At 39.1% G+C, this 16,782-nt stretch overlaps 2 long non-coding RNA genes across 2 annotated transcripts; one reads left to right on the top strand and one right to left on the bottom strand.

The window, feature by feature from the left end:
* The first annotated feature begins 5,088 nt into the window (after positions 1-5,088).
* Positions 5,089-10,587, top strand: LOC102076634 (uncharacterized). Its single transcript, XR_002057281.2, has 3 exons — positions 5,089-5,412; positions 5,821-5,855; positions 9,939-10,587. It is a non-coding gene; the product is annotated as an uncharacterized LOC102076634 (long non-coding RNA).
* Positions 10,588-12,375: 1,788 nt separating this feature from the next.
* LOC112842959 (uncharacterized) lies at positions 12,376-16,489 on the bottom strand. The gene is made up of 3 exons (XR_003215049.1): positions 14,748-16,489; positions 14,217-14,295; positions 12,376-12,793 (listed from the first exon to the last, which is right to left on the bottom strand). It is a non-coding gene; the product is annotated as an uncharacterized LOC112842959 (long non-coding RNA).
* Between the last annotated feature and the right edge of the window lie 293 nt (positions 16,490-16,782).

The raw sequence follows: 16,782 nt of genomic DNA, 5'->3' as shown, positions 1-16,782 counted from the left end.
GTGTATGTATAATATAATACAGATACATAAAAATACACTCCAAAAATAGAAGAGTCCTTTAAATGTACAAATGTACAAAATATTAATTAAAAAAAATTATAAAAATGGAGGCAACTGTGCCTATGGTACAATGTATGAAAAGATCTTTACTGCAGATACTACTAATATGGCGTTGCAGATTTTTTCTTTTATTTTAACCTATGTCACCTCACCTTGAGGTTGGCAAATCTATCACTGTTTGGTGGTCAACTCTCTCAAGCAGTTTAACAGTTTCTGTTCCCTGTCTGTTTTCTTACCTGGTTCTTCCTGACCTTGTACTTTCTCCTCACATTCTCTCTGTACACAAACACACAAACACACACACACACACACACACAACAGAAGTTATAAGGTTAATGAGAATCCAGTCAGTTAAGTACCTTGGGTTTAATATCGGCACATATGACAAAATAAGCAGCTTCTCTCGTTCTTTTTCAAACAGGACACTGGTAACAACAGCAGGCTACAGATAATTTTAAGTTTTATATTTTAAATAGGCTGTATACATTTCAATGCGAGCAACAGGACGGTCAAATGTCACTGATTTTACTACAGAGTAGGACGGATTGTAGGGTAGCAAACATCGTCGGAAAACACGTTTTCAACACTGCAGGTTACCTGGGTGTAATGTTTTTCAGCTAAAAAGAAACATGGTCTGACTCCTACCTAACTATATAAAGAGTAACTGAAGGTTAAATGCAGCTAACATGTCCTGTTTTAAGCCAGGCACTCACACCTCCGCTCCGCTCAGTGTTGCCAACTCCTCAGTAAGGAAAATCGCTATTGGTTGTCCTAAAAGTCGCTAGAAGTCGCTAAATTTCGTCATCGCCTAATTTGCATAATTGGTCATGCTAATGTAATTGTAACCTACGTTGTTGGAGAGAAAAACAACATCGTGGAAGAGACATAAAGTGAGTAAAAATTGCATTTAGAATTCATTTAGAACTACAAATTAAATTTCTTTTAGCAATTATTGTTTTTTTTAATGTCACAATTCCAACCCTGCTCCTTTATCCGGGCTTGGACTGGCAAAAGTAACCCGAAAATGGCACTCTGGTGGAGTTACTTTGTGTGTGTGTGTCTGTATGTGTTTATAAGTAGTTTTAAACCTTGTGATCCACAAAACAGCATAACAGTAAAAGAAGAACTGACTGCGTTACAGTCAGTGAGTAAGAAATCTTTGGGGGTGCTTTGATTCATTTTGGGGGTTCAGTTCAGTTCAGTTCAGTTCATTTTTATTTCAAACATGTGCCTTCACAATCATTTCCAAATATCATTTCATTATTTGTTTGAAAAGGAGTAGGCAGAAGTAATTACTTATTTGTCCCTACCCCCTCAAGTTTTACCTCTCATTCTTTTAATTTTCTTTTAGTCTTAAATTAAACAAACAACATATGAAACAAAAGTACAGCAAAACAAAACAAAACATACATAAATCAAAAAAAAGAAATTAGCAAGCCCCACCACAGTATAGTTTCTTTTATATGAAAAATACAGAATGTGTATATTTGCATATTCATAAGTTATGGAAAAACAAACAAACCAAAAAAAAACAACAACCAAGAACCACAATACCATTACCAGCAACATTACCGTCCTGGGTTAACCCCGTTTTCTTCATTCTTATACTTATTTAAAATTTGTTTTTTATATTTTACTTTAAACTGGCTTACGTTTTTACTTTCTTTTATTTCTTCTGTTAGACTGTTCCATAATTTAACTCCTGCAATTGAGAGAGACATAGTTCTTAAAGTTGTTCTAGCACTTTGTATTTTTAAATTCCATTTCCCTCTTAAGTTATACCCACCTTCTCTTTCTATGAACAATTTACAGATTTCTTTTGGAAGCAATTTATTTCTTACTTTATACATTATTTGCGCTGTTTTAAACTCCACCAAGTCTTTGAATTTAATAGCTTGCATTTTGACAAAGAGTGCATTTGTATGGTCCCTGTACCCCACATTATTTATTAATCCATTTTTGAGGGTGCTTCAGCACCCTCAAAAATGGGCTAAAATCGCCCCTGGTATCATCTCCAGGCATGTGAGAAAGGCGTTAATGCTTAACAGGAAACCGGTGATATCACTCTGTTTTTGCATTAATTTGCAAAGCTCTCCGATGGGATACATTTTCTGCTGTTCATTTCTGACAGTGTAATCAGTTTTCTACTTCATTTCCATGTAATGCCTGACTTGGCTAATAAACATTCATCATCTGGACTGATCACAAGAATCTCACGTACCTTTTCACAGCCAAGAGACTGAATGCCCATCAAGTCCCCTCATCATTATCTTCACCAGGTTTAATTGTTCCATCTGTTATTGCCCGACTGTGAGAGGACGTCAGAATACTCACTCAGTTCTAACACTCTTCACCTTGCTAAGAACGCCTCTGCTGAGTTGAGCTAGCTAGCTACAGCTAGTTAGCTCTATTGTCTGCCGACTTAAAGTTAGCTTAACTGCCCTTGTCAGTCTTAGCCTCCACCGTGCAGTTGGTGCATAGGCTGCCCACAGATTTCAAGTCTTCCTGTCCAGCATTTTGCTTTGCGTTTTGGAATGGATACCAAACCGAAGGCAGCCAAGCAGAAATCTTCTGTTCGCCCCTGTCCTCAGAGTCCAGATTTTCTTTGCATGACAGCGACCAGCACAATCCGTACCCTGACTGTCTGGGAATTGTCCATGCCAGGAGAGCATTGACTAAGCCCAAAGCCTCTGCGTTTTGTTGCCAGCTCCAGTGCTTGACCATGCAAGACTTGTGATATTTGTGGAGAAAGTGGATGGACGGCTGTTGCATTGAATGACCATCTCCTCTCTGTGTCTAGGGCCCTAACTTTGTCTGAGTCCAAAGCGGAGGAGTATCCAGTCGATGTACCTGCAATTAGTTGGGCTGACTACATGGAATATATTGATGTGTTAACCAAAGGAAGACCCAGGAAGATGATAACGTGCTGGATACTGGCAAAGACATCTATGGTATGTTGGCGGATGAGCAGGAAAATCAGTGATTGACCAAGTGTGCAGCTGCTGCCTCTTCAAATGGCCATGATGACACGTCTCTTTTATCCCTGTTTCCCCATGCAGTGGAGAAGCTGCAGTTGGACCTCTCCTCTGGCAGCTCAGAAAGCATCATGGTTTTCATGATTTTTCCCCCTACCAGAGCCCACAATGGTCAAAAACAGCCTTCCAATGTTCCCAGACTTTGTCTATGAGTTAACCGCATCATGGAGCAATGAACAGTACAATGACCTGGACAATGGCGAGGAGGCTGGCTTAGCTAACTCACTTCCTGTGGCTCAGTCCCACAACCATGGTGTCAGTGGCCCCACAACTATGCCATTCAAGCACTGCAGATTCTCTGCTTCGCAGCTGGATTCGATTTAGTGGGTTCAGGCCTGTGGCACCTGTGACTGACCCTCTCTGATGTCCTGGACAGGGACAGAGCTGTTTATCTGGACAAACCAGTGTCTGCTGCTGTGTTATTCGGACAATCATTCGAAGACTGCTGGGCTAGATTTAATCTGAGAAAGAAGCAGAAAGAAGAAAGAAACTTTGCATGACATCATCCACAGACGTCATGTGAACCCCCATCCCAAAGCTAGCTTTCACAGACCCGCCGCTCTTCTGCCCACCAGCAAGAGAGCAGCGCCCAGTTCTGCTGTGAGTGAGCCTCCAATGAGACCACAGTCTGTATCGAGTTCCACGCCTGTCGACTTGGATCAAAGGCATACCTTTGGGTCTCCGGCAGGACCCGACGCCCAGGAGTAAGAAGCCTCAGTCCTCCTAACTGTGAGATTGAGTTTTAGTCTAAATCTAAAACTATACTAAAACGCACATCTGTATGGAAGAAAGGACAAAACACAAATCTGTGCCACAAACCACGAAGCAACATAAAATAATGGGATACATGAACCTTAAGGATAAAAAATAAATTCCGACATTCCACAGAATTGGAAACACCGCTCTTTGCAAGGAGAAAGCAGTGAGGGAGGAAATAAGTTCCATAATAATAGCCACTTTCATACTGATTCTGCAGCAGTTTTCATTGCCGTCACACAACCTTTGTGTTGTTGGATATATTATTAGTTCCTAAATTATCAGCAATAAAAATGAATGTATGTATTTTTGTTCATTCATTCAGATATTATAGCTTATCTGCAGTAGTTTTGATTCATATTTCAGTGACATGACTGATTCCACTCAGAAATAACCGAGAAATCCACAGCACATGCACTGAAAAGTACAGTATCTTCTGCAGGCATGTGAAAAAGGTGTTAATGCTCAACAGGAAACCATTGATATCACTATGTTTTTGCATTAATTTGCAAAGTTCTCTGATGGGATCAGTTTTCTACTTTTCATTTCTGCCAGTGTAATCAGTTTTCTGCTTCATTTCCATGTAATGCCTGACTTGTCTAAAAAACATAAGGTCTGCAGCAGTTTCATTCCTTTCACTTCTATACATTTTTTCTAAAGAGTTTTGTGATGTAATTTGGTTTTTACATGAAATGCAAAGTTCTCCCATATTATCAGTTTTAGCTGCTCATTTTCTACATGGTCCCTGACCTGCTTTGTCATTTTATCAGTTTTCGTTTTCCTCTCATTTTGACTTTTTCTTCAGTGCCAATTCAGTTAAGTTTAAGCTGGTTTCTAGTGTGGGTGTGCTTGTTTCAGTTTAGATTTTTACTGTTTACTTCACATTACTAAAACTCTTAACTTCAATTTAGTTTACTTTATTTTGTTTTTTACTATAATTGTAAGATAAATGGTATCGGAGCAAGGCTGAAGAACACCAGGGGTTAAAATAAAAACACAAAATTATAAAAAAACGTTTCTTGTGTAAGAAATAATAATAAGAAATATTAAAAGTAAATATATATATTTACAGTTAATTTCTTATTCTAGTGAACTAACTGATGAACACTTTTTTTTAAAGAATAATAAAAAACATTTCTTTAAAAAGCATCCACTAATTCTGGTCAATATGTAGTGGATACTGTGTAGCTGTATGATATTATATCTTTACCAGCTACACTTTGGTTCAATTTTTTTTTTTTACTTTCACGGCTCAACCACCATTGGCTGTGGAAATAAAGTCCACATTTGGCTGACTGTGGTGCAGTTTTCACAGCTGAACCATGATAATGATGTAATGATGCAATTTGCATTACTTTGCAATGTTCTCAGGTGTTATTAATCTACTTCTGCTCATTTCTGGTAATGTTATCAATTTTCTCCTTCTTATTTCCATTAATGGTATAAATGTTCTACTGCTGATTTACATGAGCGACATACTGCGTCACAAAGAGGGGGGGTTGGTTCTTGTTATAAGGCGCTGTTTGAAAGACCAAAGCACGTCATCTGCTCTACTTTTGGGGTAAGAAGTCTGTCTTTAAATACTTCATTTATTCTTTATTCTGGCAGTGGATCCTGATAAAGCAGTTTCCACATGTATTTTTTTCAGCACTTTTCAGATGAAGTTATTTTAGTTAAAGTACTTACCTTTTCTTGGATGGATGCTTTAGCTTCCTCTTTTAGATGAGCTGAGTTGGCAGTTGAAGGAGAAATGGGATATAAGCTGCTATTTACTTATTTTTCTTTTTTCCCCTTAAAGCTAAAATAATTTCGATGATAACAATGTAGCCTACTTTATCACTTTATTTCTGTGCAGTTAAGGTTATATGTTTAGTTTCCTTTTTTCTGGTTAGGCCTAAATTGTTATAAATGTATTTGTTGACACCGATTTTCCTGTTCTGAACCTTTTTTGTGTTTTTTTTTATCAAAGATTTACAAACTGTTCAAGCGACTCTGGAAAGACTGGTAAGTATTTATTCAACTGTTGCAACCATGTTCCTAGAGATTGCTGGACAGAGCTTTTTTTTCTGTTTTTGTTTTGAATATAAGTTCATTTTCGCAAATATTGTTTCTGTTTCAACATTAGTCCCCCCTAATGTAGAGGACGATCTTGTCTGGCAGCTTTTACAATCAGAGTCATGATCTGAATGCACTGTTGTGCCAAACACATGTGCTTTTCCGAGAAGAGCTCTATAAATTTACTATAGGCTCTTGTTGGTGTTCTTTTCTTTTCTTATGTATTTAGTTATACATTTCCATTATTATTCACATGAGTACATGTCTGATGTTATCTGTCTATTTAGCTATGAAAATATTCCAACAAATTATGAAACAAAGAACTGAAAAACACTTGAAACATATTTACAAATATGACTTGATACAATCTTTGGGTTATGGTACTATGTCATGTCATATTTACTCTCATGTCGTGAGGCACTCTGTGTGAAACTTCAGAAAACTGTTCTTCTGTGCTGTGAAACAGAAGTGCACATTATACAACAACTTTTTGTATAATCGTATACGTGTGGTTCTTAGGATATTTAAAAGTAGAATGGGAAACAGAGCCTTCAGCTTTCAGGCCTCTCTTCTGTGGAACCAGTTCCCAGTTTTGATTCAGACACCTTCTCTACTTTCACGATTAGGTTTAAAACTTTCCTCTATGACAAAGCAGATAGTTAGGCCTGGATCGAGTAACTCTGAATCTTCCCTTAGTCACGCTGCAATAAGCCTCCACTTTTGAGGGCTTCCCATGATGCACTGCATATTCCTTCTTCACTCACCTTTCACTCACTGTGTGACTGTGTTTACAGACCACTTTGCATTTAATCATTAAGTAAGTAAGTAAAGTTTATTTATTTTCTTAGACAGGCAGTCACAAAGCTCTGTACACAAAGGTTAAAATAAAGAAAACATTAGGTAATATAATAAACCATATAAACAATGCAAATTCAAAACAATTCAAAAGCGTTGATCAATAGAAGGCCTGTTTAAACAAAAAAAGTTTTTAACTGCTTTTTAAAGGATTCCACAGAGTAAACCAAACGTAGTTGTGGAGGTAAACTGTTCCACAGCCTTGGTGCCACAGACTGAAAGGCTCTGTCCCATTTCGTCTTCAGTTGTGTACGGAGAACAACCAGCAAACTCTGAGACTGTGAGTGAAGACAACGAGCGGCAGTGTATTTTATAAAAAGCTTGGATAAATAATCTGGGGCCTGGCCATTTAGTGCTCTATATGTTAAAACAATAATTTTAAAATGAATTCTAAAATCTATTGGGAGCCAATGTAAAGAATATAAAATGGGAGTGATGTGAGCATGCTTGCTAGAACATGTTAGTAGCCTGGCCGCTGCATTTTGTATAGCTTGGAGGCGAGAAAGAGATGATTTATCCAAGCTGGTAAACAGGGCATTACAATAATCTAAACGCGATGACACAAATGAAAATATGGTAAATGGCCTGTATTTATATAGCGCTTTTCTAGTCCCTAAGGACCCCAAAGCGCTTTACATATCCAGTCATTCACCCATTCACACACACATTCACACACTGGTGATGGCAAGCTACGTTGTAGCCACAGCCACCGAACAATTTTTTTAATTCTAATTCCTTAAATGAAAGAAGCAGGAACGAGACCAAGACTTTACATGTGAGTCCAGGCCCAGAGAAGAATCAAATATTACTCCAAGATTTTGAATATTTGACTTGGCAGATGGACAGAAAGAGGCAAGAACCTGACTGATTTTAGAATGTAGTTCAGAAGGAGCTACAGTCATGGTCTCTGTTTTATTTTTGTTTAAAACAGGGTAATTGTTAGAAAGCCAATCAGAGATTTGAGTTAAACACTGGACTAGGGTGGACAGCCTATCCAGCTGGTGAGGCTTAAAGGACATATGCAGCTGAATGTCATCGGCATAGAAATGATAAGAAACGTCGCTAAAAGATTGAATAATGCCAGCTAAAGGAAGAATAGGTTAGGGGGGCAATGTTAGAGGTAAACCTGTCAGTCCTAACAGAAAAGGTCCTATCTGATAAGTTTAGATGAAAACCAGTCTAAGGCAGATCCAGATATGTCAGCCAAAACCTTCAACCTGTTAAGTAGGATTTTATGGTCAATGGTATCAAAGGCTGCACTGAGGTCAAGCAAAATGATCACAGAACAATCCACTGCATTGCAACATCCCAGAAGCTATTAATAAATTATTAATAAGATTTATTAATAAACTTTACAACATAAACATTACTTTAATAAATCATTATAGACCCTTAAGAGAGCGGTCTCAGTGGAGTGATGCTTTTGAAAGCCAGCCTGAAAAGGGTTAGCAATCTGTAATCTGCATAGTAAGGACCTGAACTGATTTTCTACAATTTTTTCAAGTAATTTGCTTAAAAATGGCAATTTTGAAATAGGCCGGTAATTACTAGTAGAGCTAGGATCTAGATTCTGTTTTTTCAATAGAGGAGTTACCTCGGCATGTTTAAAATAGGATGGAACACAGCCTTGCCTCAGTGAACTGTTGATGATGGACAGCAATGTGGGACCAATGCTGGTGAGAGTCCCAGACAGGACAGAGAGAGGTAATATATCTAAAGAGCATGATTTAATTTTACCTATCACTTTAATTAAATCATTAAGTGTGATTGGAGAAAAGGAAGTAAATGACCCAGGACACCGAGGGGCATCTTTATAAGGAGAGGCACTTGAGGAGATTTTGGATCTCAGGTCCATCACCTTTTTTACAAAGCGATGGAGAAAAGTATTACAATCTTCATCAGAAAGTAATATAGCATGCTAAGTTGGAGGAGAAACAATACTGTTGATGGTACCAAACAGTATTGTTAATAAGGAGCTCAACGTCATCAAAAGAAGTTTTAAAATCAAAAAGGGAAGAAAATTTAGAAATATCCGAGTCATCAATAAAGCGCCTGCGCCTAACAAAACCTTGGGGAAGAGACTCTGAGTTGACAGACACATTAAAAGAGACTGACTTATGGTCGCTAAAGACAATGTCATTTAAATTCAAGTGGTCAAGGGAAATGCCATAAGTGAAGACCAAGTCCAGAGTATGCCCAGCAGTGTGAGTAGGGCCTGATACATGCTGAACAAAATTAAAAGAGTCCATGATGCTTAGGAACTTCTTAGTGGTACTATTTGATGAGTCCTCTGCATGAATGTTTAAGTTTCCAACAATGACGACCGTGCCCAGTTTAATAGTGGAAGTTAAAAGTTCTTGCAAGTCTGCCAGAAAAGATTCAGCAGACACAGGTGGACAATAAATTAAGATACCGTACATGGGCTGATCTCTTCCAATTTTTATCATGATCATCTTGAAAGAATTGTAACAGCTCGAAGAGATCATCTGGCATAAAAATGTCTTTTTAAAAATTACAGCTGTTCCACCTCCTCGTTGAGATATCTGAGGTGCACGGAGAAATGAACAGTCTTTGGGACATAGCTCTAAAAGATGTGAGACTTCATTCTACGCTGCCACGTCTGAGCGATAAACATAAAATCAAGCGTCTCTGCACAGAGCAAGTCATTTAAAATATAAGACTTGTTGGCACAAGCCACACAGTAAATCAGGGTTTCTACCGCGATGAGCCGTGGCTTTCCATGTTTTCAGGTGACAGCCTGGTAAACAGAGGGGGTTGTGGGTATTAATCTAGCTCAAACAAGTACAGCCAGACACAGGCACCATCTTGCTTCCGCTTTAGTTATTATTAATCTCGCACTCTTTTCCACAGCGCGTCTTTTGTCCTGTCTTCCTCCTATTACTCCCAACTACTCGCGACAGATGGCTGTCCCTCCCTGAGCCTGGTTCTGCTGGAAGGTTCTTCCAGTTAAAAGGAAGTTTTTCCTTCCCATGGTTGCCAAGTGCTTGCTCATGGGGATCATCTGACTGTTGTGGGGCAACTGTTTTTGTGATTTGGCACTAGTGTATCCATCTCTGTGCTTGTTCTGGCCCCAATGACCTCAGTGCAGCGTTTGATAAAGTTTTAAACAGTTGCTGTGATGTTAAACATCTTTCTAATCTATTTTTCATTTTTCAGAAACAAACATATTACTACTAAATCCACAATCAAGAATGGGGAACCAAGTGCCAAAGGAGAGTGACATGGGCTGCTGCCTCAGATGTTGCAAATGTTCTAAAGTCCTGCCTCCATGCAAATCGTTTGATGACTTCTATAAATGTTGTATTGGTGGCCGAGAGGTATATGTGTATAATGGAGGGCAATACTACAGACCAGTTGGTTATGATGACGCGTATGAGTGCAGTTGTTGCTTTAATAAGCAATAAGCAAAGGTTTATTATTATCTTTTTTCTTTTTCAGACTGTACATTATCAAAAAAGTTAAATCCTAACTGCTTGCTTTGCCATTGAGGCTCAATGTCAACTGTAAATTTAAGACAGGCTTTGTGCTGTTTTTGCTTATTTGTTTTTATTTTAGTGACTTTGTGACTAGTTACTTTAGTGGCTTTAATATAATCTGAATATAGTACATTATATAACACAACAAAATAATTAGAAATGCTGTTAAAATAGCAACAAAAAATGTTCTTTCTGTTCTGGCAAAAATCCTCATGTTTTGCAAAATCAGATAAATTGATATTTCTAATTTACCTTTTTTTTTAAGCCAAAGCACAAAGAGAACACAAAGACTCACAAAATGCTGTAATAAAGTTTCCTCTCAGACTACATGACTGATTACTCTCAGAGATATTTGAATTTATGAACTGTCAATAGACTGTCTGAGTGTCCTCTTTAGTGCTTTCATAGAGGCAAAACACACATCTCTTGTATTCAGATTCAGAATGTGAAAAACTATCTGGTAAATAAACCCAGTAGGCATTTTCACAGCAAAATTGCAAAACCTGAATCAAAATACCTGATCACACTTTAAATTTATGTTCTAGAATTGATTCTAATATTGAAATGTTGACGTTTTTAAAAGCTGAGAGTGTCTAAACAGTTGGTAGGAACTACTACTTCTTCCATCTGTCAATGGTATGTGAAATACGGCTGTATAAATGCATAACGGCTCTCGTGTGCTCACTCACTCAGTTGATAATAATGGCTGATAACACAGGTTTGCAACCAAAGAACTGCACAGAATTGTTTTTTGACTGATTTTCTTATAATTTTTTACTCACTGAAACCTCAAAAACATTTTTAAAACTCCATCACGTCAGGTTTTCTTTCAAAACTCATATTTTTAAATGTGAGGTCTAAGCTTTTTAGTGTAATTAAGCATTTAACTCCTCATGTTTTGCAAAAAAATAAAAAATACTTGGTGGAGGGAAATTGAGATCATTTTTGGATTCAGGACCCTAAAAAACAGAATTTACCAAAGATACGATAAGAATATGATGATGAATTTATGATAAGTGGAACTAAAGAGGAGAAGAGGTACAGGTGCTGCTAGGGCAAGGCAGACATTGCTTGCTTTCCTTTGGTGCTGCATGCAGGAACTATACAGGTACAGAGGGAGAACATGTGGAGCTGTTGGCCACCTGTAGCACTGTTGCTGAATTTTGGAAAGAGACTCAGGTCTATGCTTAGGTTTTTGTGCTAATGTTTAAACAACTGGTATTCTTCGCATCATTAAAACTAGGGAATCCCATTTGTTCAAATGAACATTAATAAATATGGTCTCCAATGAGACCGCAGCCTCTGGATCGAATTCCACGCCAGTCAGCTTGGATGAAAGGCACACCTTTGGGTTCCCAGCAGGACCCGACGCCCAGGAGTAAGAAGCTTGAGTCCTCCTAACTGTGAGACTGAGTGGACAGGAGCTCCACTGGCAGGGTGATGCAGTTTTCCCCCATCTGTTGCCGCCTAAGAGGCGCCAATTATGTTTTGTTCACATTGTCAGTCCCAGAAGGTGCTTCATTTTCCTAACCATGCCTCCTAAGCACACAAATCGCTCATGCTGTAACTCCCAGTGTGGGTTTGTTAAATGTTTAGGTGACCACATCACATTCATTCACTGAGTGTCATTGCTTTGCCCCAAAAAAAGGTGCTGCCAACAAACAGTTTGAATGTTCATGTTCCCATTTAAAATATTTTAAGAATGCTTATTTTCAAATAACTGCAAATCTTTAGCCTGCAGGGAGGTGATGCATTTCCCCACAGACACACTGGGGGGCAACAATGCCCCACCTATAGTGCCACAGGTCAGCCAACTTGCTGCTCAACTCTCAATGGTACACTTGCGCCCTCTCTCTGTGGTTGATGCAAATCATTGCTATGGGTTACTTGTTGCAGGTCAAGCTGCCTCGTTTCCTGTTGGGTTTTTTCATCCGAGAGAAGACAAATATGCTCAAAATGCATTTTCTTAAATTTGTTAAGAGGTTCAAGGTTCACGTTAAAAACGGGAGCCGTATCTTTTTGCTCACCCGAACGAACTAAGAGCACCACACCCAGTCAGCAAACACTTTTATTTCTTGTCACAGAGACATATAATGTTAACATGATTGGTAGAATCAGTTGAGGGTGGCCTTAGGTTTGATATCAGCTCATGTTTCTTTTTCTGGACATCTCTGTCATGAACTGTGTGCGGATCAGGCAGGATAGGACCAAATGCAGACTCTCTGAGGCAAATATTACAAAATCTCAGCTTGACCTGACGGTGGTGTGGCAGCCTCAGACAATGGAGTTGGACCAGGTGGCAGCATAGCAGCTGCAGGCAATGAAGCAGGAGGTGGCTGAATGGACTCAGAGATGTCAGCGGACATGAGGAGGTGCTGGCCGGGCTCACCAGAGCCACCAGTGGACATTAAGAGATGCTAGAGAGGCTCACCAGAGCCACCAGCTGGAACAGCCGGTGACGTGTAAGACTGCTGCACTGGGTCTCCTGAGCCTCCAGCACTCCTGAGTTACCAGGAGTGCGACGGAGGGAGAGAGCTGGCAGGTGGAAAAGATGTAAAGTGAAGAGCCGGTTAAAAACATAGCCGTCTGATTTTTACCACCGTAGGATCGGGCTTGGCAGCTGCAAGGGCCACCTAAGGCCAGACGAGTCCTGTAATAAGGCGACTCCTGCATGGAGAGTATAAGCATTGGGGGACAGGTCATAAAAGACTGCAGAAAATTTTATGCTAATGCCTTATTGGTTCTGCAGCAGTTTCATTCCTTTCATTTCTCTATATTAGCAATTTCTAAAGAGTTTTGTGATGTAATTTGGTTTTTACATGAACTTGCAAAGTTCTCCCATCTTATCGCCTCTGTCAGTGCGCCCCAGGGTGGCTGTGGCTACAACGTAGCTTGCCATCACCAGTGTGTGAATGTGTGTGTGAATGGGTGAATGACTGGATATGTAAAGCGCTTTGGGGTCCTTAGGGACTAGTAAAGCGCTATATAAATACAGGCCATTTACCATTTACCATATCAGTTTTAGCTGCTCATTTTCCATGTACTGCCTGACCTGCTTTATCATTTTATCATTTTACCAGTTTTCCTTTCATTTTGACTTTTTTTTCCGGTGCCAATTCATTTAAGTTTAAGTTGGTTTCTAGTGTGGGTGTGCTTGTTTCAGTTTATATTTTTATTGTTTACTTTATAAAATGGCCTGTATTTGTATAGCGCTTTAGTAGGACCCCAAAGCGCTTTACACAACTAGTCATTCACCCATTCACACACACAGCTACATTGTAGTCACAGCCACCCTGGGGCGCACTGACAGAGGCGAGGCTGCCGGACACTGGCGCCACCGGGCCCTCTGACCACCACCAGTAGGCATTGGGTGAAGTGTCTTGCCCAAGGACACAATGACCGAGACTGTCCAAGCCGGGGCTCTAACCGGCAACCTTCCGATTACAAGGCGAACTCCCAACTCTTGAGCCACGATCGCCCCATTACTAAAGTAATTCAGTTCAGTTTATTTATTTATTTATGTTTTATTATTATTGTAAGACAAATGGTATCAGAGCAAGACTGTAAAAACACCAGGGGTGGAAATAAAAACACAAAATTATATATATATAAAAAAAATGTTTCTTGTAAAAGAAATAAGAAGAATCTCCTTATGTAGAGATGACCCTTTTACAGGTAACACTTGCATTACCATGGCAATGACTTCTTGCCCTCAGGTCAGGCCTGTAGTGACCCATGTAATCCCACCGGCAACAATTGTTAACATTCTAACCCCCTATGACATTAAAAAAAATTAAACATACGTGTAGGGGATGTATAAGAAGTAAAATGGATGCACTTATTTTGCGGTGAAAGATTTGGAATTAAATGGGTTAAAGAAGAGGGAAGGATTGGAAGACTAACACCAGAATTTATGGCCCTGTTTTGGTGTAGGAGAGTCATCCTTAAAGCTTTGTACCTTCTGCTGCCATCACCATTCCAGGCAGACCATCCCCCTCACACATTCCTCAAAGAAGAAGGCTTCTCTCTTTTTATGCCTGTTATTGACATAATTACTTGTTAGATCGCTTGTTATCTGAATGTAGCAGTCTAAATCCAAAATTACACTAAAATGCACATCAGTATGTAACAAAGGACAAAACACAAATCTTTGCCACAACCACAAAGCAACAGTGCAACATAAAATAATGTGGATACACGAACCTAGGTTTTTGGTTTTTTACAACACTAAGAACAGAAAAAGTGTACTTTTATAAACCGCTGTGATACGCTGATTATCCAGCAGTTTCACATTCACAACCAGACTCAAAGAAATAAGATTTCATCAGAGGTAAGGAAGTTCAAAACTGTCAAACACTCATATGAACAGTGAGAGCAACCAGGCTGCAATCGACAAACAGCAGGTTGGGGGAAAAGTCAGTGCAGTTCACTTCCTAAACAAAAAATATCTGGAGCTCCACTTCTGCTCCATTTACAGTTCAAAACTCACCTGAGTCTCTCCTCCTCTGTCTTGCGCAGCTTCATGTCCCTCTGCACCACCTGCAGCACGTGCTCCGTGATTTTAACGCAAAATACGAACAGAAACATGCAAGTTAATGGTTTTCATTCAGGCTGAAGGTGATAAAGTCATAGTTTGATTACAACAACTTACCAGAATCTATTTCTGAAATAGAGAAACACCTTTAAAGCCACACTCCGTTTACTTCTAGAGGGAATTATCAGTGAGACAAAGTCAAACACTTATTATAATCCAGTGAGTCTGCGATGCCTTGTTTCATCGTTTTTCTTTTTTTCATATGAAAGATTGAGGGGGGGAAGTGTTTCTGCGCAGCCAGGCCTGGTTTCTGAGAGAAAAGCAGGATAAATCCTGATTAGGGTCTATCCGAGCGCTTCTCCGCTTGCCAAGGCGACGTGGAAGTGATGAAAGTTTGTTCATATCACTTATTGAGAGAAAATGGATAATAACAATAAACTTGGGTTGTGACTGTGTGCAATCATGAATGAACAATAATCTTGGAGTCATATCTTAATGCTTTGCAGACACTATGTCACGATATTATTCTTAAATCACTTCAGTAACACGTGCTGTTTAATGGGTCTTATTTCCACGGGACTTGCGGCAGAATCAGCAAACAAAAAACATAAAAAGCAGGTGATGATGGTCAGAAACAGTCAGAAGTTTAGGATACATGGTGTGAAGCTAAAGTCAGTCCTGCAAACAGCTAAAGGTAGAAACTAAGACTGATGTGTTTGGAGGGAAAAGGATTGGACGGATAAAAAGAGCAGGGAACTGCTTATTATTTTACTTTGCTCCAGTCCTCTGTGCAGTTTTGCAAAACAGGGCAAGAACTTTTTCTCTCACATTGTCTCTAAACACTTCATAACACTGCATTTGCAAGAGCTCTCAGGCAATACTTTTATTACCAAAATCATCAGGCTACATGATAAAAGAAACCAGACTTACCTACATATCATATTTGTGGATGTGCCAGAGACACTGAAATAACTCAGATTATATTAAAGAAAACTATATTAGTTATAGCTTTATAATAGACTTAATTCAGGCCTATACAATTTTTAACATCATTAAGAGACCCAAAGCACCAGTGAAATTAACACAGATGCTCATTTACTAGAAATGCCTGACATTCCTGACTAAAGTTTGTGTTTGTATAATAGAGGCATAAATATGGTCTAATGTGCTTCATTTATCAATGTTACCTCAGGGTCTCTGTGGTCTAAGACATTTAATTTCTGATTATTAATTCAGCAGGAGAATCTATTAGAGTGGCCCAAGTGCGCCACTCATTTTTTGTAATATTATTTTGGGGGCTTTTTAGCCTTTAATGTAATGGGACAGTGGAGAAAGACCAGGGGAAGACAGTAAACAGCAAGAGCCATCTTTACTAGCCTTATGGCACAAAATGACGCATTGCATTTTATGCATATTTACTTGCTATAAGAAGGGCGCCTTTTCCAGACTGCCCACTTTTTTTTAAACAAATGTTTAATTTCTCAGAAATTGAGGGAAATTTTTAAAGCCTTTGTGAGGCAAGTAAAAATAGGAGAGTAGTGTACTGTAATTATCTCAAAGTAATGGTTCATTTTGAAGTTGCTTCTTCGTTATTTTTCTATAAAAGTTGCTGATGCAACAACAGGATTCAAATGTGTGGTCAAATCAGCACACAAACTGCAGGTACACAAAAGCAGAGAGACACGTTCTCTGCTGTGTACAAACTGAATGGGAAGCAAAATTACCCTTTGGGGGTTTCTATAAAAAAGAAGAAGAAGAAGAAGAAACAAAAGTCAAATGATCTTTGTGAGCCTAACACCTTTGTGAAAAGCTTTTCAGCCAAGCTCTAGTTGGGTTAGGGTTAGTTTCCCCTGACCTCCTGCTTCTGAGTTTGTCCCTGAGTCAGCTAACCAATTTCCTGTTTTCGTGTCTGTGTAAGCACACAACCTTTCTGTTCATGAAAACATCCCTGGGTCAGCTAACCAATGTCCACTTTCTGAATATCAGACAA

This window comes from Oreochromis niloticus, linkage group LG18, assembly GCF_001858045.2.
Source record: "Oreochromis niloticus isolate F11D_XX linkage group LG18, O_niloticus_UMD_NMBU, whole genome shotgun sequence".
NCBI lineage: Eukaryota > Metazoa > Chordata > Actinopteri > Cichliformes > Cichlidae > Oreochromis > Oreochromis niloticus.
This window is presented reverse-complemented; position numbering and strand designations above follow the sequence as displayed.